We start from the raw sequence: 21,780 nt of genomic DNA, 5'->3' as shown, positions 1-21,780 counted from the left end.
GAGATTTACGGGAAAATACTAATACGGGAGGACGGCGGGAAAGAAGGGTAAAATAGGCCTACGTGACTTTCCCGGCCAAAACGGGATACTTGACAGGTATGAAAATAATGGCTAAAGATGAGGGCAATTTATGTCATAGTTTAGTGTAGTGTATATGGTCATGTAATAAATACAGATTTTATTCTGCTCTTTTTTATTATTTTACTGTATTAAGTCTTAAGGTGAAAAATTATGACAGAGAAAATCTATTGCACATTATAGATGTTATATTGTGATCATTAATTTACAGATGCTTCTGAGCTTTTTGTAATGGGTTGAAATACTGTGCCCCAGCCCCCGTATACACAGACAGACAGTCCATAACAAAAACGAAGACCCTCCTATCAGAGCACACACATTTATCTGACTTTAGGATCAGTAACTTTAGGATCACTAGATTTTCATGCTGATTATTCAGTGCCAAAGAAAAACAAAGAAACAAATGAAAAAGTACAACAGATACATACAGAAAATATTATAAACCATAAATAATATTCTGCACTATAAATGTTTGTTGAGGACCGCTTTAAGAATTTGGTTTTAGTACTTTAATCTGACTGAAAAAAGCTGCCATATTGAAAAAACTAAAACAAAACACTTAACGCTCAACTTGCATACATTCCTGTTTGAATTGAGAACATAATTACATTGCGCAAAGTTTAAAGCAAAATTCAGCATGGTCATCAAAATTTAAAATGATATGATCACATTGCAAGAAATTGTTCAAATACATTACGCGGCCAAAAAAGTTTCCATTTGGATTTAAAGCAAATACTTATGATTTTAGGATTTATTTGTTTTTGCAGCAATATGTTTCTAGCTTTATTTCTCAGACAATCATGTTGGAAGTCTTACCCATGCACATTTTCCAGGATGACAAGTTTCATCAAACTCAAACAATGAAAGAGTGATTCAGGGAGCACAAGAAATAATTTTCATACATGAACTGGTCACCACAGAGTCCTGATCTTAACCCCATTGAAAGCTTTAGGATGTGCTGGAGTAGAAAAACAATCTAAACATGTATCAAACATAAATGTTAACATGGCTGAATTATTTTGCAATTACTTATACTCTGTGCTTTCCTTAAATTAAATCTTATTAACAAAAAAAAAAAAAAAAAAAAAAAAAAATATATATATATATATATATATATATAAATTTCCAAATGGTTAACAGATAGATATTGCAATGTAAACTGAAATGCTTGCAAATGTGATCAAACTTTCAATTCATATGATCATGCTTTATTTTTTAATCTTCAAGTTATTTTGACAGATGATTTACAATTGTTAAAAGCTTGAATAATAAATCATTAACAAACATTACATAATGCTTAACAGATCATTAGTTAATGTTTACAAAGGTCATTCAACTTTCAACGTGTTTTAAAAATCTACAAATTATTTTAACAGAAATTATACAATGATTCAATGTTTATTTGTTAATGTACTTTTGAATTCTTACAAATGTCATCAAACTTCATTTCACATATTAGATCATTTGTTGTGTAGACTTCCTATTTACGCATCTTAAATCATTTATTAATCCTTTGCTAATGTTTTCGCAGTACTGAATCTAAAGTTGAGACTCTTCATTAATTGTAAATGTTTATAAATATTAACTTTTTTCCAATCTTTTTTGGCACTGGACTTCTTGGGATCACATTGCCTTCTTTACATTGCTGACCCTTTACTCAACCCTTAACCCCCCCCCCCCCCCCCCCCCCCCACACACACACACACACACACACCACACCTGAGTTTAACCTTGACCATAACACACCTCAATAACAGTAAAAGTGTGTGCATTAACAAAAGCTTTTAATCAATGTATACCATCTGTTAAAATAATTTGTTGATTTTAAAAATGTGCAGGATCATTTTAATTTAATGTAATATTCAATTAGTCATTACATAATGTTTAGTAATGATTTATTAATGAAAGTTATTATAAAGTGTTAGCCAGAATTTAATCTGCATATTTTAAATATTTTACTGTTTGAAGTCTTCAGGTAAAAAATTATGAAGAAAATCTATTTCTGTTGCACAATATAGATGTACTATTGTGACATTAATTTACAGATACTTCTGAGCTTTTTGTAATGGGTTGAAATACTGTGCCCCAGCTAGACCCGTAATACACAGACAGACAGTCCATAACAAAAACGAAGAGCACACACATTTATCTGACTTTAGGATCAGTGATCGCAACATTTTCATAATGACTTCTCTATGCCGCTATTTAGTAATATGCCTGCGAGAGCAAGTAAAAAAAAAATGTGGGTATACTTTTAAATTAATAATAACAAAAATTATATGATCATCACGTTGCAAGAAATTGTTCAAATACAGATAGAGATTTTCGGATTTAATTATTTTTGCAGTGATAAGTTTCTGGTATGTTGTATGTTTGTCACTATTTTACAGTGTTTAGCTTTTTATTCCTCAGACGATCATGATGGAAGACGTACCGATGCACATATCCCAGTATGACAAGATTCATCAATCAATCAACTCAAACTGTGAAAGAGTGACTCAGGGAGAGTGGTTCGACACTCCCAATGTCAAAGAAAGCTTGAACAGAGCACGCAATATTTCAAATACATCTGATTAAACTATGTGAATGCATACTGTGAACCCAAACTAATTATGTGCAACCAGGGTCCATCATTCCACTGAGCAAAAATCCAACAAAAGTATCCATATTTAATTGGGGTTTTTGAAGTGAAATGTTTCACTGTGGCCACTCCATGCACAGCGATACATGCTTCCTCAAAAACTCTGCTTGCATAATACTTTACACACAGCAGCATTTTTTTTCCTTTCTGCTGAAGGTTCTTTCAAAGGATTTAAATGCACAGTTTAGCTGTGTAATGCATATATTTATGTAGCTAATGTTATGTAGTCGACCATTACTGATTAAAACGTTAACCAGTTTTAGACCGTGACTGAAGTTTTTGTTAAAGACTTTATCACCGTGGGCGTTATATTGCACAGTGATCCGACCAATAGCAAATACATGACACCTGTTTCATTCATAGACTGATAGAGAGTTTTCAATGATCTTTCAATCTGAAGTGTTAATATAAACAAAGTCAACTATAACAGATTCTGTATTTCCCATATAAGGAATAAACATTACAGAATTACAGAATTATATTGAACATTCTATCCATACTCTGAAATATACTTTAGGCCTATATTTAATAATAGAGTAAAAATAATGGCCCCTAAATGTCATACTGCGAATAAAGCTAGGCTGAGTTTAACGAAACCTTCTTAAGCCTGTACAGGTTTTTAAGCTGCACCTTATCGTTTATACGTGTTTCCTGAAATGTTCTCAGTTAAATATACCGTGACCGTCTGTAAGTCATACTTTCGTAAGGTTGGTCCGGCACTCTAGCTAAACCTTATCACTGTTTACAGTTCACAGTTCATTACATCTCAGTCGTTAAATTTAATTCTCAAGTTTTAATGCACCCAGTAGTGTTATCATGCAAATCATTTCAAATTGTCGTTAGACTTACGGTTGTTAGCTTTTTTATTGTAGCTTATTAGCCAGAGGTAGCCTATATCAGCTTGCAAACATTAGACAGTAAAGCCTTAGGAGTTTATTTAAAGGAATGATTGTGGTGATGGGGAGTTTGGTCAAACTATGCAATAGAGCGAATTGCTTTGCCAAATCAAATACCGCGGCGACTAAGGTGCTCCGGTAATATATTTTTCTTTCTCGGTTTTCTTCCCTGACGTGATGTAGCTATGTTGCAAAGCGAAAGTAAAACTTAAAAACAAGTTTGTTGCTCTAACAGGAAAGAGTTCCGTGTCTTAATTTAAATTCAACACTTCTTTTATAAAGAACCCCGCCAACACACACCAGCGCCTGTACAGAATGAATAATCGACTCTCGAGCCACTGATATCAACCAATTCAGCACCAGAGCCATGGACAGCACCTCGTAACATCGCACAAAACAATAGTGCTGGCCCAGATCCGGCCCACATCTGGCCCGTGTGAAATCTTCGCGGAAATATATTGTTCTATTAAACAAATATAAAAATAAAATACAATTTCGTTCGCTTTACTCGGTGAATATTTCAACGTGCTCCTTATTTCTTGAACTAGATATTTCATTTAGTCTCGGGTCTCATAGAGTTTATGTACAGGTGTAAATCAGCGTGGTCGTAGTTATAGCACAGTGATATTGAGCCAAACAATAACTAACGCTTTACTTCTAGTGTTTATAAAGCAGAGTAAGAGGGAAATGTCAGACTTTTCAAGAAATTATTGTAAAGGGGATTCAAACAACAAATAATCCAACACGCAGAAAAGCATATATGTAGCTTTATGAAGCATCAAAATCATCAATGAAAATAAAGATTGTACTTCTGGGCCTATTTCAAGCCAGCATTTCCACGATTTTTTCATACTTTATTAAATGTCATTAATATTCCAGAAACTCTTGAAAATGAAAATCAAGAAGAATCATTGCTGAGAAATTCATTACAGACGATTTCATAATCCGAAACTTAAATATTGAAATTGCATCAAAAGTGCATTAGTGGGCTTCTGGGGAAGACAGAGAAAGACGCGTCTGGGTGTTCCACTGCCTTTTAGCTCCGCCTACTGGCGCGTCACGGTACTGGACGTGTAGCATTGAAATCACTTCATTCTACATCATATGATACATCATACATGACATGAAATGTGTGTCTCCTGTCAATGGCAGCTGTCGTTTTGTCTGTACATGCATTTATAGGTGATTGATTCATTAATCGAATAGTTTGCTCAAGATTTTAACTAGCCATTTTATGTAATGACGTTTAGCTTTGAATGTCGATCTATCCATTCACTGTAAAGAGCATCTTGTGCATGTTGATTTGTATTTGATTCATCTTATTACGTGCTATTTAGTGATTAACATGTTTGGCAATTTTAATAAATCAATCAATAAATAAACAAATAGGCCAAATAAATAAATTTGACCAAAGATTAAACATGTTCATGAGAATTTGAATTACAGCAAATGCTTCAATGAAATAAATTGAATTTACATGTCAAGTGTTCTGTGACTTCTGTCAACGCTGGAGTAAAGGCACAAATTGATAAACATAATGAAGGATGTCCCTTTAAGCACACCATAGTTAATAAGAGTGTGATAGAAGCTGTGTCTCATTTAGAAGGTTGCGCCCTCCGGAGGTGTCCTTCACCCTGGGATTAAACGAGACGGCCTTCGTAGGACTGACGGAAAACGAAACAGGAAGTATCACGTTGCTATGCCAACACATAGCGTCGTTGCGCTCTGACACTTGTTTAAAGGGACACTAAGTAGGAATTACTTCCATCTAGTGGTGAAATTGTATTTTGCATTCAAACTAATTTTGCTCTCCAGCGCCTCGCTTTTTCAAAAGCGTGTTGCATCTATGGCAGAGGTGTCAAGTAACGAAGTACAAATACTTCGTTACTGTACTTAAGTAGAAATTTGGGGTATCTATACTTTACTTGAGTAATTATTTTTCAGCCGACTTTTTACTTCTACTCCTTACATTTTCAGGCAAGTATCTGTACTTTCTACTCCTTACATTTTAAAAATAGCTTCGTTACGGCTATTTCATTTTGGCTTGTTTTCATTCCGAGTGTCATCATTCAAAAAAAAATAAAAAAAAAAACTATAGTATCCAGATAAATCGCGCCATCCGGAAGCAGTGAATTTGATTGTGGTTGGATGAGAAGTATAAACATATACCATTCTGACACCCTATTGGTTTGTACGTGATCCATCGCACCTGCACATGACACAAATCACATCACACTCCAGCAAGGACATAGCCAGTTTTGGGCTCGTTTATCAAAAAATATATATTTCTTAAAAGTAGGGTTGGGTTTGGAACCGGTATCCGATCGCCTCAGAGTCAGTCCCCTTAAATTTCACATGAAACCAGCGTCAGACCGGTCTCCTCCCGTCTTTCAGCGCGCTCTTCAATCCACAGAGGCGCAGACCGCGAATGGAGCAGCGCATGCGCACTTAAATAAACAGAGGACACAAGGTATGTGTTTAATAAACAATCACTCGGTTTCTCATCTGTAAAGTTTTCGCTCATCACACCACAGCCGTTTCCTCCAGCGAAAATCTAGCCCTTAACACATATGAACGAACACATACTTTAATTACACTTATTTAAATATACTTAATTTAATCATACGTACTTTATACATACACTACTGTGCAAAAGTCTTAGACACGTTAGTATTTTCACACTGTAAACCCCGACAAGTTAACTTAACTCAAACCGTTTGAGTAAACAGATTGCCTTGATTTAAACCATGTAAGTTTTAAAACTTTGCATTCAAGTAATTAAGTGATTAACTAAGTGCTGATTGAGAATTAGAGATGAACAGCTGCTGTTAACAAACAGAATCACTGAAGAAAAGAGAAACACAAGAACTACTACAACTGACTTCAGACACAGCCTTAGATGAAATCAACTGAAATAAAATACATGAAATCTCTCAAGATCTGATGAAACAACCTCACAAACAGCATCACCAGCTCCACTTATTAATAACCAGACTGACTTTATTTCTGTCAGACGTCTACAGAAGATCTTATTGAGAATGAACTAAGGTTTAGATGTTGATTTATTGTTTCATTTGAAGTAACCATGTTAGAGATCAGTGTTTGCTTTAGTTGGGCTCTTGACCCTTGATTTCTGTCTTAGTCTTTTCTCTGACTGTTGTAACCGTGTTTCTAAAACACATTTGTTGTAACTCAAAAGCCCAGAAGAAAAGCCATCAGGTGTTAACCTGTATCTAGGTGTAGGTTGTTATACTTTATATTGGTGGTAATCATCAATTATTGATTCATAAGAAGTCTAATCTCTGATGAAATAAGTGTTATGTAATTTGATTGATTACAGTAAAAGTGATCCTAAAACCCAGTGGTTCTGTGATAAACCGTTAATACAAAGACTTTTCAAACAGTGTGGACTTCTATGGTGTCAATTAGTCACACACAGACATCAATAATCAGCATATGAACCTCAACAATGGTGACCATAAAAAAAAAAAATCCTGCAGATCATGCTGGGCGCCATGGATGAGTTTTGTACTACAATAGTACCCAGCATGCATTGGAGCATGTTTTTTTCGTCACCATTGTAGAGGTTCATATTCTGATTATTGATGTCTGTGTTTGACCACTTACTGCCATAGAAAACAAAAGTCTGTGTACAAAATGTTTATGAAGTCATTTTAATATTAATTGAATATTACAGAATCACTGGCTCTTAGTGTCATTTTTACTAGGTCCACTTCTACTAATTACACATCAGAGATTAGACTCCGTATGGATCAATAACTGTGAATAATAATAAATAATTACCATCACCTTTATAAAATATAACAACCTACACCTAGGTACAGGTTAACATCTGATGGCATTTCTTCTGGGCTTTTGAGTTACAACAAATGTGTTTTAGAAACACACGGTTATAACAGCCAGAGAAAACACTAAGAAAGAAATCAAGGGTCAAGAGCCCAACTAAAGCAAACACTGATCTCTAACATGGTTACTTCAAATGAAACCATAAATCAACATCTAAACCTTAGTTCATTCTCAATAAGATCTTCTGTAGACGTCTGACAGAAATAAAGTCAGTCTGGTTATTAATAAGTGGAGCTGCTGATGCTGTTTGTGGGGTTGTTTAATCAGATCTTGAGAGATTTCATGTATTTTATTTCAGTTGATTTCATCTAAGTCTGTGTCTGAAGTCAGTTGTAGTAGTTCTTGTGTTTCTCTTTTCTTCAGTGATTCTGTTTGTTAGCAGCAGCTGTTCATCACTAATTCTCAATCAGCACTTAGTTAATCACTTAATCACTTAATTGCAATGTATATCTTCTTTCAATGAACTCAACTGAATTGAGTTCAGAGTACTCATAACTGTTAGTTTTTTCAACTTAAACAGTTTAAGGCAATCAGTTTCCTCAAACGGTTTGAGTTAACATAACTTGTCAGGTTTGAGTGAGGCTGTGCCTGACGTCAGCTGTTGTTCCTTTCTCTCTTTTCTTCAGTAATTATGTTTGTTAACAGCAGGTGTTCATCACTAAAGCTCAATTAATCACTTAATCACTTAATTGCAATGTATATCTTCTTTCAGTGAACTCAACTGAATTAAGTTCAGAGTACTCATAACTGTTAGTTTTTTTCAACTTAAATGGTTTAAGGCAATCGGTTTCCTCAAACGGTTTGAGTTAACATAACTTAAGGATATCTGTTTACTCAAACCGTTTGAGTAAAGTTTACTTGTCGGGTATTACAGTCAAGGCAATCAGTTTACTCAAACGATTTGAGTTGAGTTAACTTGTCGGGTTTTACAGTGCACTTAAAAGAATGGTGTTCGGCCAGTAATTTATATATATTGCTGTAGTGTGTCAGTATAAAATATCAGTTTACATTTCCAAACATTCATTTTGCTGTTGTCAAGCTGCTTGTGCATTCAAAATCGCACTAGATTATTATTAAAATTAATGGCAAACTGATATTTCCTACTGACACACTGCAGCAAAAGATATAAATAACTGGCTTAAAACCCTTTTTGGGGTGAAAATACTAATTTTTCCATAAGACTTTTGCACAGTACTGTATTTTAAAAACGACATTTTTGCTACTTTATAAAGAATGAGCATACAGTAATTCACAGAACTGATAAAAGACAGTGACAGACAGCACTCATCTTAACTAAATATCAGAGTGATTGACAGAGATACAGTAGAAATATTATGTGTGGTTTTGTATTAAATAATGACCCAGATTGTGAAATACGTTTATTAGCCTTAGATTAAGGGAAGCACAACTTGGGAAATGAGAGCATCCAAGCTGAAAGCTATGGATTTATTTTAAATATTTGTAATGTTCTTTAAAGTTATCCATAGTTTTTTTTGTGGTTCTTTTTTTTAAAGGGGGGGGGGGGTGAAATGCTATTTCATGCGTACTGAGTTTTTTACACTGTTAAAGAGTTGGATTCCCATGCTAAACATGGACAAAGTTTAAAAAATTAAGTTGTACGTTTGAAGGAGTATTTTTGTTCCCAAAATACTCCTTACGGTTTGTCACAAGTTTCGGAAAGTTTTTTTTTGAGTATGGCTCTGTGACGTTAGATGGAGCGGAATTTCCTTATATGGGTCCTAAGGGCACTTCTGCCGGAAGAGCGCGCGCTCCCGTATAGCAGAGCGCACTAAGAGGCTGAGAACAGACACTGATCACTGATCAGAGCGAGAGCGTTGCGAAAAGTCACAAAAGAAGTGTGTTTTTGGTTGCCAGGGCAAGACAACCCTGCACAGATTACCAAAGAAAAAACAGCATTAAGGGACCAGTGGATGGAGTTTATTTTTACAGAGCATCAACGGAATTGTGCAAGTGTTTTTGTTTGTTCCCTGCATTTCGAAGATGCTTGTTTTACAAACAAGGCCCAGTTTGACGCCGGATTTGCGTATCGTTTATTTCTTAAGGATGATGCAATCCCAACGAAAAAGGGTCACGATCGTGTGTTGGAACCGCAGGCGGTGAGTAAAACTGCTTCAAATATCTCTGCCTCCCTGTTAGTGCGTCCGCCTCCCATGCCGGAGACCGGGTTCGAGCCCCGCTCGGAGCGAGTCGTTGCTGCTGCTGCTCTCGTTCAGTTTCAGCCTCGGGATCTGATTCTGGATCATAAATAAACGGCTGAATCTTACTGTAAGCCATAGATTGTTTTGGATGATGTTTTTTTCCTCAAGGTAATGTCACAGCTTCCACATGCTCTCAACGCAAAAGCCTACTGGCGCTCGTGATTCTTTAGCTCCGCCCACACGTCACGCCTCCAGCCGCTCGTGTTTTTCCGGGAAAAATCGGTACAGACTATCTTTCTCTTATGAATATAATAAAACTAAAGACTTTTTGGAGTTATGAAGGATGCAGTACTACTCTATAGGTACTCAAGATTAACAGGATATTGAGTGAAAACGAGCATTTCACCCCCCCTTTAAAGTATCGGTTCAGGCACTGTTTAGGAGTACCGTTTTAAAAGTATCGAAAAGGCACTGGACCCTACTTAAAAGTTATTTCTCACTGGCTCATTTACCAAATGAGTGCTTTTTCTTCGTCCTCCACAAATTAAGCTACTGTAGGTAGTTCGGTAGCGAGACGTTTGAATAAATTAGCATTTTCGATTGACGATGCGATTGACAATGTTGTGATAGGCTTTACCAACTTTGTAACTCGTTCCCCCCCCCCGAACACTGGACATAGCAGACGTATGTACCGAATACAAGAAGCTATCAATCAAGAAGGTATCAGGATTATGACTTATTTTTCAGTTTTAGTTTTTGATTAATCACTTGGAATAATCATTCATTTTGACAGCACTATAATGTTTATTGTAAATAGACAGCCATACAAGTGTAATTGTTACTAAGCCTGCACCAATGTTATTGTCCATTGCCCTCGCAGATTCCTGCAGCTAAGTTTGGATGTACATTTACATTCTAAGGGTTATTGATGACATACCTCTAAAGTTTGACTTTTTGCACCATAACAATACTTATTGGCAACTAGTCATCATATCTCTAGTCCTTTAATGTATTTGCATTGTACTAAAGTGCGTTCATTTTAAATGGGCATATATGCGGCTGATGAAGACCTGAAGGTCGAAACGTTGCTTGATTAAATTCCTCTGGAGCAGTAGTTTTCAGTGTTCAGACTTCACTTCTTTATTTGTCTATATCATTCAGTTGTCTTGCACCTGCGTCCTAATTGGATGTTTGGGATGTGCACACCATTTTTGTATTTTCATATATGCGGCTGAAACAGGAAGCCTAGTGCATCCCAAATTTTTCAACATGAACATTTTAATATAACATTATAGTCATTATGGCCTATGGCCTTTAGAAAAATGTTTTTTTGAGGAGGTGGGGTAGTGTACAATAGGCCCCTGTGGTGCGGCCTAAGCTTTTGTTCTTAATGGCATTTTTTCCCCCTTACATTACTTTTACTTTTATACTTTAAGTAGTTTTTTAAACCAGTACTTTTACACTTTTACTTGAGTAAAAAGCTTGAGTTGATACTTCAACTTCTACAAAAGTCTTTTTAAACCCTAATATCTATACTTCTACTTGAGTAATGAATGTCAGTACTTTTGACACCACTGATCTACGGTAGGCTATATATGTACCAAAAAGCTTTGACGGGATGTCTTCTAATAGCACTTCTTCGAGTTTTCCTTCAGGTGAACAGGTGTGTTATTTCAAACAAACTGCAACATGACAACTAACGAATGAATGTTACAGTATGAATTACTGACTGTGGAAAACATGAAATATTGTAATTAGTAGTTATGTCTTCTTTATTCGTTATATTTTCTGAATTATATGCATTGTTAGATAAAAAAAAATATTATAATATAGATTGTAACACTGACTTACCTGTCGAGAAGAAAACTGGCCACTTCAGCATTTCTTTTGAAACCTTTATCAAGCATTAGCTCTTTCCACCTAGAAAAAGCTTCCCCTGCTATTATAGTTTTGCAAGATGGCGGAACTACATGGAAGCCTCCGTCGACCTACCCGTCCCATAAAGATAATAAATTCTTCATTTACAAGGATTAGTTTAAACATTGGCATAGGTATTTGTACACCATTGAGGGCATATTTATGAATAAAAATATTGATTTTAGATAATAAAATACCTAAAAAGTTACTTATTGTCCCTTTAAGAAAAAATATTAAGAAAATCATTTCTAAATCTGGAAAGTAATTTGAAAAGAAAATGTTTTTATTTGTTTTATTTTATTCAATGTTTGAGGAGCTACAGCGTACGTACAACAGACATCTGTTAGAGAGAAAAAAGAGGAGGATGTCAAGAACAAAGTTTATCCGTTTTTACCGGCGGAGGTTTGAGGTAAGTTGTAGCATAGTTCCTTTAATATAATTATATTTAATATAAGTCCATATATATAAAGCCTTTGGTTGTAGGGCATTGATGCAATAATTATATAACTACATTTATCTTACTACACATTTTACTATATACATTATATATAATTGTATTATTATTGTGATCCCACTGTCAAAAAGTGCTACGAATTACATAATTTAACCCAGTGTTCGCAATTTTAAGGTAATTTTAGTAAATAAAGCAAAATGCAAAAAACAAACAAAAATAACTAAATCTGTGTCTATTAAACTACATATTAAATATACACGAATGAAGTTTAATGCTGTATAATTAGATTACAAATACATAACATCAAGAATGAACTGAAAAACTTTATACACTTTTGTGTATTAAAAATTCATTTAGCTAATATTGATTTTATATTATTGGTAACTTATTCTATTGTTTAATTAGAGTAAAAAGCTTATATATATATATATAGAGAGAGAGAGAGAGAGAGAGAGAGAGAGAGAGAGAGTTTTTTTTTTTAAATAAAATTAGAAAAATGCAATTCAAAAGAAAAATGCCCCTGTAAATCCTTTTAAGGAGTCAAATATGACCTTGTACTGGAAAGGCTGATTTTTTATCAGAATTTTTTTTTTATTGATTAGAAGGTGCTCCTGAATCTTTTGACTGTGCCAATTATCAACACAATGTATTCTATATGAACTGAAACTTAGAAAGTTCATTTTTATAGAGTTGAGTCAACTTGAACATGGGACTGTACAATGTATACATCTTAGCTTACCTTATACTTTTTTTTTTAAATTGTCCCACTTTTTCTTAGCTTGCACTGGTGTTATTTTACTGGAAAGGTCCATTTTCTCCAGAATAAATCTATAATCATAAAAATAACATAGCATAACATCAAAATTCAGAGTGAAAACTCCTTACACATCCTTAGAAATAAGACTGCCCTTCTGCCTAACATAGGGGTTGCACACGATGGACCTGGAGAGTTTAGCTCCAACCTAAATCAAACACCTGAACAAGCTAATCATGGTTCCAACGGTTACTGGAAAGCAGCAGGCAGGTGAGTTTGAATAAGGGTTGGAGCGAAACTCTGCAGGACTGGTCTAGCCCTGGTCTAATATGTTCTCCTTGACAGAACTTACATTTTTCCTTTCAGGCCTTTCAGGTAAGAATGAGATTAATTCTGCTCAAAAAGAAGAAAGACTGACAGCTTACTTTTTAACTGTTAAGATCTTACCTCCAACCATATAAGGCTGTAATTTTAGCTCCAGTGAAGAGATCAGAATGTTCCTGCCTTAATCTTATAAACGTCTTCGTATTTTCCTTGTTCCCTATTAAAAAAAATAACAGGACTTATTTCTACATGTATTTTTACTGTTGATTTTTTTTCTCCTTGGCTTATTTTACAAAAAAAAGTCTTATACTAGATTAGGGTTTGAAGCCCAGTTCATGCGTCCCGCAGATTGAGACTGTGTCACGCACAGGGGCGTAGCAACCGGGGGGGGACGGGGGGGACACGTCCCCCGCACTTTTAGAAACAGGTGATTCTGACCCCTGCTAATTTTTTTTTTTTTTTTTTTAGGATCCAGCGTGAATATTTCCTGTAGTGTTCTCTGATTTGTTACTTAGATTTGAGTGAAGTAACATTCAGCCAATCACAGAGCGAATCATCTCCTGGGCGCGTCTGCTATGAGCTTCAAATGTCTTGTTGCTCTTCTGAATTTTCGTTCGTTCGTTTGTTCACTTTGCTATTAGGCCGTCTGGGATAAAATGCACCCCAGAAAAAAAAGCAAAGGACGATAACATCCTTTTTTCAAACACACACTGTAAGTATGTTACAGTATGTCGCGATGACACGAATCGCGCGATAAAGTTTTCATGTTATGATTTAACCTATTGAACCCGTATGGACCTCGTCACGTCGCGCCGGATTCAATGTGTTAAATGCTCTCCTAATTGTCGCTTTGGATAAAAGCATCTGCTAAATAAGACGTAACAATATTATTGGTTTCCGCTGTCTTTTGTTTGTCCACAGCGGTGGAAGATACACAGTCTCATACCGCTGTCACATCAACCCCGCTTGGACAGTCTCGTGAGTAATAATGTTTCGATGGTTATTGTTTTTGCTTCATTTTAAACACTGTAGGTTACTGCTCTGTTTTAGATTGAGTGACGAAGCTCCTGTTACAAGCCAGGATGACCAAACAACACAAAGTGAAGGTAAGCTATGCTTTCAATCTTTCAGCCCTCTACTATTCCTCACAACAATGTTTTTAGTTTAAAACAGATTAACAGTGTTTAAGTAAGCAATAACGCACAAGCGGCTGTGCTGTAGCCTATTTATTTAGTCACGGCTGAAGGCACGACGCTAAGCGGACTTATTCAAGATGCAGCACTAGCATCGAGTAGGCTACTTTATTGCTTAAAACGGTTACGATAAAATACAAATATTACAAAATACAATAAGTGGACACAGGTTAGGGGAAATCACGTGCTGTGCAATCACTAGGCTAGTTGCTGCAGGACATTGTTTTCAGATTATATATAATCAGACTACTTTTGTCAATAAAGACCATTTAACCTGTTCAATGTTTCACAATTTTTTTGTGTGTTCACATAGCCTGTGACACAAAAAAAAACAACAACCCAGAAGTCTATGCAGTGTCCCAGTTTACATAGCTAAGTAATTGTTTTGTGTGTTTTTGTCTAAAATGAATTAACTACAAAAGGGTGAAGTAGCATGTAGTGCATTTCATCAGAATAAAAGTACAACAAAAAATACAGTGCCTGTCACTTTTCAAATTGTGCTAATGTTGTTCTTGTTCTTTTTTAAATTTATTTTTAAAGATGACGATTTGGACAGCACCCAAATGGCACCTGTGGGAAGTGGCTCAGACACCGAGAGACAGAAAGATGCTCCAAGCAAGATAACCATGAACAATATACTTGAAAAACAATATCAAATATTAACACTGGAAGAGACTAAACTAAAATTAGAAATACAAAAACTAGAATTAGAGAAAACTAAGCTAAAGTTGGAGCTACAAAAACTTGGACATGAACTATAGATCTCATCGAACATTGTCCAATAACTAATCAAACAATTGTCTATTTAATAAGTACTGGTATTTAATTTTGAATTTACATATGTAATGTTTACATACAGAATCTTTAGAGATATTTAAGAGATTTGAACAATTTTAGTGTAAGTTAATGTGTAGTGATTTGAAGATTATATCATATTTCAGCTGATTGTACTGATACTATGTATCAAATATTTTGTAAGTATTGTCTCAATTAATAAATTATAATATGTCCACTTAATTTAAAAGTATAAATTCTTTCATTGTTCTCAGTCAAACTGAGAAAATGTTTTCTACAATCATCTGTCGAATGTAACGCCCAGATCCATCTTCCCCTCCTGCCTCAGTAATCTCCAAAGTGGGTTCTTCACAAATTTGGTCATGCTCCAAGTCTGGGAGTGCAAGATCTCTATTAAATGGAAAATGATATTTTACTCATTTAATTTAAAATCATTGGGGAATATGTAGCTAGGAGTTTTAATTACAGTTAAAAACATATTTATTACCTTGCCATGTTGTGCAAAACAACGCATGCACAGATAATGTTGCAGACTTTTTCTGGTTTCATTTTGAGCTCTGCATGCAGACAATGAAATCTTCGTTTCAGGACTCCAAAACACCTTTCAATAACATTTCTTATTTTGGTATGGGCTGTGTTGTACCGAGCTTGAGGCACACTGACTGGATTTAAGAAAGGTGTGAGTAGCCAGGGTTTTAGTGGATAACCAGAGTCACCCAAGAGCACACCATGCAGTTCTCCTCTCTCAAATGCATCATGAATTTGGGAATTCACTAAAATTCTAGAGTCATGGGTTGATCCTGGCCAACGAGCAACACAGTTGAGCACTCTTAGTTTGGCATCACAAATAGCCTGCACGTTAATACTGTGATAGCCTTTCCTATTAACGAACAATGGCTCATGAGTTGAAGGTGCTTGAATCCTAATGTGTGTTCCATCAATGGCTCCAACTACATTTGGAAATCCTGCAATGTTGAAAAAATCTGCCTTCACCTTGTTCAAGGTAGAGACATCAGTCGGATAAAGTGGAAGTTTTCCTGACAGTGCACAGGCAACCCGATGAATAATTCTTGATGCTGTAGACTTGTGTACCCCAATTAAGTCTGCAGCTGTGTTTATAAAACATCCTGTGGCAAAGAAGCGTAGAGCTAGACATACTTGTAGCAGTGGAGAGATGCTGAAATTTCTTGAAGTTTCAGGCCTCAAATGCTCCTCCAAGTCAATTGCTAGTTCTTGTATTGCATGTCTAGGAAACCTTAGCTTCTCCAGCAGTTCCTTTTCAGAAAGGACTTCTAATGGGTTTGAACGATCTTTGAAAAACTCTTTCTCTTCTTATTGCCCTTTCATAAAAGCAAATATTAAAATGTGCCATACCGCAAGACAAAGTCGGGCCACATTTGTGAATCTAGAGCACTTGACAGTTTATTCGTTTCCATGGCAACATAGATTGTAAAGGGAAGTAATCAAGGCAAAGAGTATAGAAGCCCAAGAGGCGAAACTCAATAGAACGCTCCATAGCAACAATTGCCCCCATGACGTAACGGCGCGGCCGCCATTATGGACTGAAAACTGAAGAAAAACGCAGAGAAATAATGGGAGTCAATGGCACTAAAAAAAACGTAACATAACAAAAACTTAACATATCTTAATTTTTTCTGGCCGTCATATCTAAATATGAAAACAATTTAAAATACATTAATGAGGATGACCTACGTTAAATGACAGAAAAAATACGTCTATATGTCGGTTATGCATGGCCTAATTACCCTTAAGAAAATAGTATTTTGGGACAAAATATTATTATAGAAGTACTATAAGACTACTATAGAAATACTATAGCGGCTCTAGGATATTATAGAGGTATTACAGAACATAAAATTCTTCTGTGATGTTCTATAATACCTCTATAATATGTTTAAGCTGCTATAGTATTTCTATAGTAGTCTTATCGTACTTCTGTATTATGTCCCAAATTACTATAGGCCTAGTATTCCTATAAGATTACTATAATATTTTGTCCCAAAATACTATAAGAATCCTATAGTACTTTTTCGTAAAGATATGTCCCCCACCGAATCGGCTTCATTAGCCTACCACTTAAGGTTTGCAAAGATACAATTATAAAATTACTGCAAACCTTTAATCTATCAATATTTATGTTCTATTATGCAGTTTCCTTGTTATATGAATAACAGAAATTCATGAAATAATATATATAGGCAGACACACAGTAATAAGATTTATTCAAATGTTGATTTTGACATTAGTGAACATCACCATATATATGATTTGGAAAAATAAATAAAATTATAAATGAGCATTTCTAAAGACAGTTCATCTTTTACACAGAATTTCACAAAAATATTAACAACTTGTTTGTCAACATCTTCAGTGAAAGTGCACACACATCTGTGAATGTCCTATACAGACGGAAAGGTACAAAAAAAAAAAAAGCTGTGCAATCTAGCAAGTGCACACATGAACTATAAACAGTACTGAAATGTAAGTGGTGCCATAAGATCTCCGTTATTAATCAGACACCACCATCTATTGTGTGTGCATTTGTGTATGAGAAGTTTGTATTTTTTTTTCTTTTTGTGAGAGAAGAGGCATTGACATAGAATGGAAGCATTAGTCAAAATATGTGTATAATCTAGCAAATGAACACATGAACTAAAAAAAGAACTGGCTGCTGTGAAAATGGGCACTGCACACCCTGTAGGTCCGATGCAGCTGATCCAAAGGTATGCCATGAAGGAATACATTCCTTAGATTTTGGACCCACCTGGCACACCTGCAATGTATATATATATGAAACATGATGAATAAATGTTTTCAAGTGTCAAAATTATTTTGAACAAGAAAATAGCACTGCACTTCATGCAGAAATGCAGAGACTAGGCTATCTGCATATTTGTCTGGTAATTGGTAACACCATTAATGTCCATGCACTTGGGTGTGACTGGAGATAATATAATATGAACATTTTGAAAAATTGCACTGATCTTAGACCTATTGCCTCTTTACTCCACACTGTTAAAAATCGCTGTAAAAAAACGGCCAAATTTCGACAGTAACATACTGTTTTTCAGTAAAGCAGTGCATTCTGGGTAATATTCGTCGTTTTCGAGAAGGTAGCCTGCTGCTATATATCGTAAATTAACAACGTTCAAAGTCGACACTCAGCGGCTGTGTTTCAAATCACACCCTACACCCTCATTCACTATTCCCTACATGAGTTTACTAATATAGTCCACCTAACAGAGAGAATGAAAACTAATGAGTGAATTCAGACAATGATCAACAGCTGCTGTTAACGAGTAGAATCACTGAAGAAAAAAGAAACAAGACAAACACAAGAAATACAACTGACTTCAGCCACAGCTTTAGATGAAATCAACTGAAGATTTCAACAATCAACAAACAGCTTTATCAACTTCACTCATTACTAACCAGACTGACTTTATTTCTATCAGATCAGAGATCAAAAGATCTTATTGAGAATTACAGAGATGTAGATGATAATGTTAGTTTCGTTTAGCATCACCATTGTGGAGATCAGTGTTTGCTTTAGTTGGGCTCCTGACCCTTGACTTTTGTTTCATTGCTATATTTGTATCTTTATAATACATCTGTTACAGCAATATTAATCTTCATGGTCAAGTGATTATGACGGTTTCTGTCAAGCATGATCTACTTGACTGACTTGTTGCTATAATAGTCAATTAATAATTAGGTGTTGAAATATATGAGTGAATAACACTTTTCTTTTGTTTGTTTCTTCAATTTTATAAGACTGAATGGTAATGTGATTATCTGGATATGGATTTAACGAAATTTTGAGCTTTAAATATTTTGGGCAGCAGTCCTCACGACACTGAAAGAGAGACATCAACAATCAGCATATTAATCTCAACAATGGTGACAATCAAAAGGTTTATGATGCAATGCATGCTGGGTACCAGCACAGGATAAAACTCATCCATGACTCCCAGCATGCATTGCGGCATGAATAAATTATGCCACTGAATTGTTCACTTATTTTCTTGAATTCTTATGTGCTTATAATTTTGCATTTGTTTTAAGTTTTAGTAGCATGTGTTGTGATGTTCAGAACTGATCTGTTTATTTATTTTGTGGATTGTCACCATTGTTGTGATTCATACGCTGATTCTTGATGTTTCTGTCTAAATTTCAGCAAAGGTTTTTTTTTTTTATTATGAGTGAAATTTTCTTAACAGTCTTTTATAACTTATGGCTCAGCAGTGTTCCTTCTTTTTTTTTTTTTTTTTTTTTTTTCTTCTGTGTACTTTTGTTTTGCTATAACAAGTTCCAAAGGCGCATTGTTACAGCATGTAAAATAAAATAAAATAAAAAATCCTTAGTTGTTGAAAAGTCATGTTCAAGAGTTCAACTAAAGTAAACACTGATCTCCATCATGGTAGTGAAAAAAACACCTAAACCTATTTAACTCTCCATAAGTTCTTCTGTAGACATCTGACAGAAATAAAGTCAGTCTGGTTAGTAATGTGAATCTGGTGAATCTGTTTTAGTAGTTGTTTAATCAGATCTTGAGAGATTTGATGTATTCTTTTATTCAGTCGATTTCATCTAAGCCTGTGGCTGAAGTCAATTGTAGATCTTGTGTTTCTCTTTCCTTCAGTGATTCTGCAGGTGTTTATCACTAATGCTCAATCATCAATTAATTACCGAATTATCTCATTAACTTCACTGATTCAGTGTTACTCTAACACTCTGTAGTGTGCACACATTATAAGTGTTAATTTAAAACTGAGGATTTTATTGTGGGGTTTAAAGGGTTAAAGATTTAAGATGAAGAAAAAACAGCATGAAACATAATTTAACAGTAATAAACTGTAATTAATTTACAAGAAACAAACTGTAGAAAAACAGTTATTTACTGGCACCCCTGCTGCCAGTAAATAACTGTTTTTTCAACAGTTTCTTGCCGTAAATTAATGGTTGCCAGCAAAAAAAGTGTTTTTCTACAGTTTGTTGCCGTTAAGTCAAGGAAAAACAGTAATATACTGTAAAATGTAAACGTCAGATTTACCAAATGAAAAAAAAAGTTAATTTAACTAAAATATTTGTGAACATCCATAGAAAAAAAATTAGGCAAAGTCATACACTGATAATGAGAGTAAATACTGAACTTGACTGTATTAATGTGTGTTTGCACAAGATAAATCGTTTAGTTTAATGTAGTTTTGTTGTTCACCATTGTGCTGGAGAGTAGAGCCTGTGCTTCAGTCAATGATGAGCCACAATTTCTGATTTTCTGCTGCTTTACAGTATATAAAGACAGTAAATGTTGAGTTGCTGATACAGTGATGATCTCTGCGTTAAGTACTTCAGCACATACATGTGTGCTATAGCTGACAATGAGCTGCAGTGATTTGAGTAAAAGTCATGTATTTAGTTACTTTATTACTGCACATTAAGTGTTTGCATCGTTATATTAAGAAATATTCCTTCTCAGTGGACTCAAATGAAATAAGTTCATAGTACTAACATCGTAGTGTACACTGTAAAAAAAATTGCCGTTAAATAACAGTAATTTTCTGGCAGCAGGGGCGCCAGTAAAGTACTGTTAATTTACAGCTCTTAACCATTAATTTACCACTTTTATTTTTTAACAGTATTTTACCGTAAATTCTACCATAGAAATTAACTCCACTCCCACTGCTTCAAACAGTTCGAGTTTTTAAAACTAGCATTCCTACGATGTTAGTACTATGAACTTATTTCATTTGAGTCCACTGAGAAGGAATATTTCTTAATATAACGATGCAAACACTTAATGTGCAGTAATAAAGTAACTAAATACATGACTTTTACTCAAATCACTGCGGCTCATTGTCAGCTGTATTACACATGTATGTGCTGAAGTACTTAACGCAGAGATCATCACTGTATCAGCGACTCCACATTTACTACCTTTACATAAAGCAGCAGAAAATCAGAATTTGTGGCTCATCATTGACTGAAGCAAAGGCTCTACTCTCCAGCACAATGGTGAACAACAAAACTACATTAAACGATTTCTCTTGTGCAAACACACATTAATACAGTCAAGTTCAGTATTTACTCTAATTATCAGTGTATGACTTTGCCTAGTTTTTTTTCTATGGATGTTCACAAATATTTTAGTTAAATTAACTTTTTTTTCATTTGGTAAATCTGACGTTTACATTTTACAGTATATTACTGTTTTTCCTTGACTTAACGGCAACAAACTGTAGAAAAACACTTTTTTTGCTGGCAACCATTAATTTACGGCAAGAAACAGTTGAAAAACAGTTTTTTACTGGCAGCAGGGGCGCCAGTAAATAACTGTTTTTCTACAGTTTGTTTCCTGTAAATTAATTACAGTTTATTACTGTTAAATTATGTTTCATGCTGTTTTTTCTTCATCTTAAATCTTTAACCCTTTAAACCCCACAAGAAAATCCTCAGTTTTAAATGAACACTTATAATGTGTGCACACTACAGAGTGTTTGAGTAACACTGAATCAGTGAAGTTAATGAGATAATTCGGTGATTAATTGATGATTGAGCATTAGTATAAACACCTGCAGAATCACTGAAGGAAAGAGAAACACAAGATCTACAAATGACTTCAGCCACAGCCTTAGATGAAATCAACTGAATAAAAGAATACATCAAATCTCTCAAGATCTT

At 34.9% G+C, this 21,780-nt stretch overlaps 1 protein-coding gene across 1 annotated transcript in view; it reads right to left on the bottom strand.

Moving 5' to 3' along the window:
• The window catches only part of LOC113047280 (uncharacterized), a 145,692-nt gene that overhangs the window by 30,803 nt on the left and 93,109 nt on the right, over positions 1-21,780 (bottom strand). The window lies entirely within an intron of this gene.

The sequence above is a fragment of the Carassius auratus genome, chromosome 28 (assembly GCF_003368295.1).
Source record: "Carassius auratus strain Wakin chromosome 28, ASM336829v1, whole genome shotgun sequence".
Taxonomy (NCBI): domain Eukaryota; kingdom Metazoa; phylum Chordata; class Actinopteri; order Cypriniformes; family Cyprinidae; genus Carassius; species Carassius auratus.
This window is presented reverse-complemented; position numbering and strand designations above follow the sequence as displayed.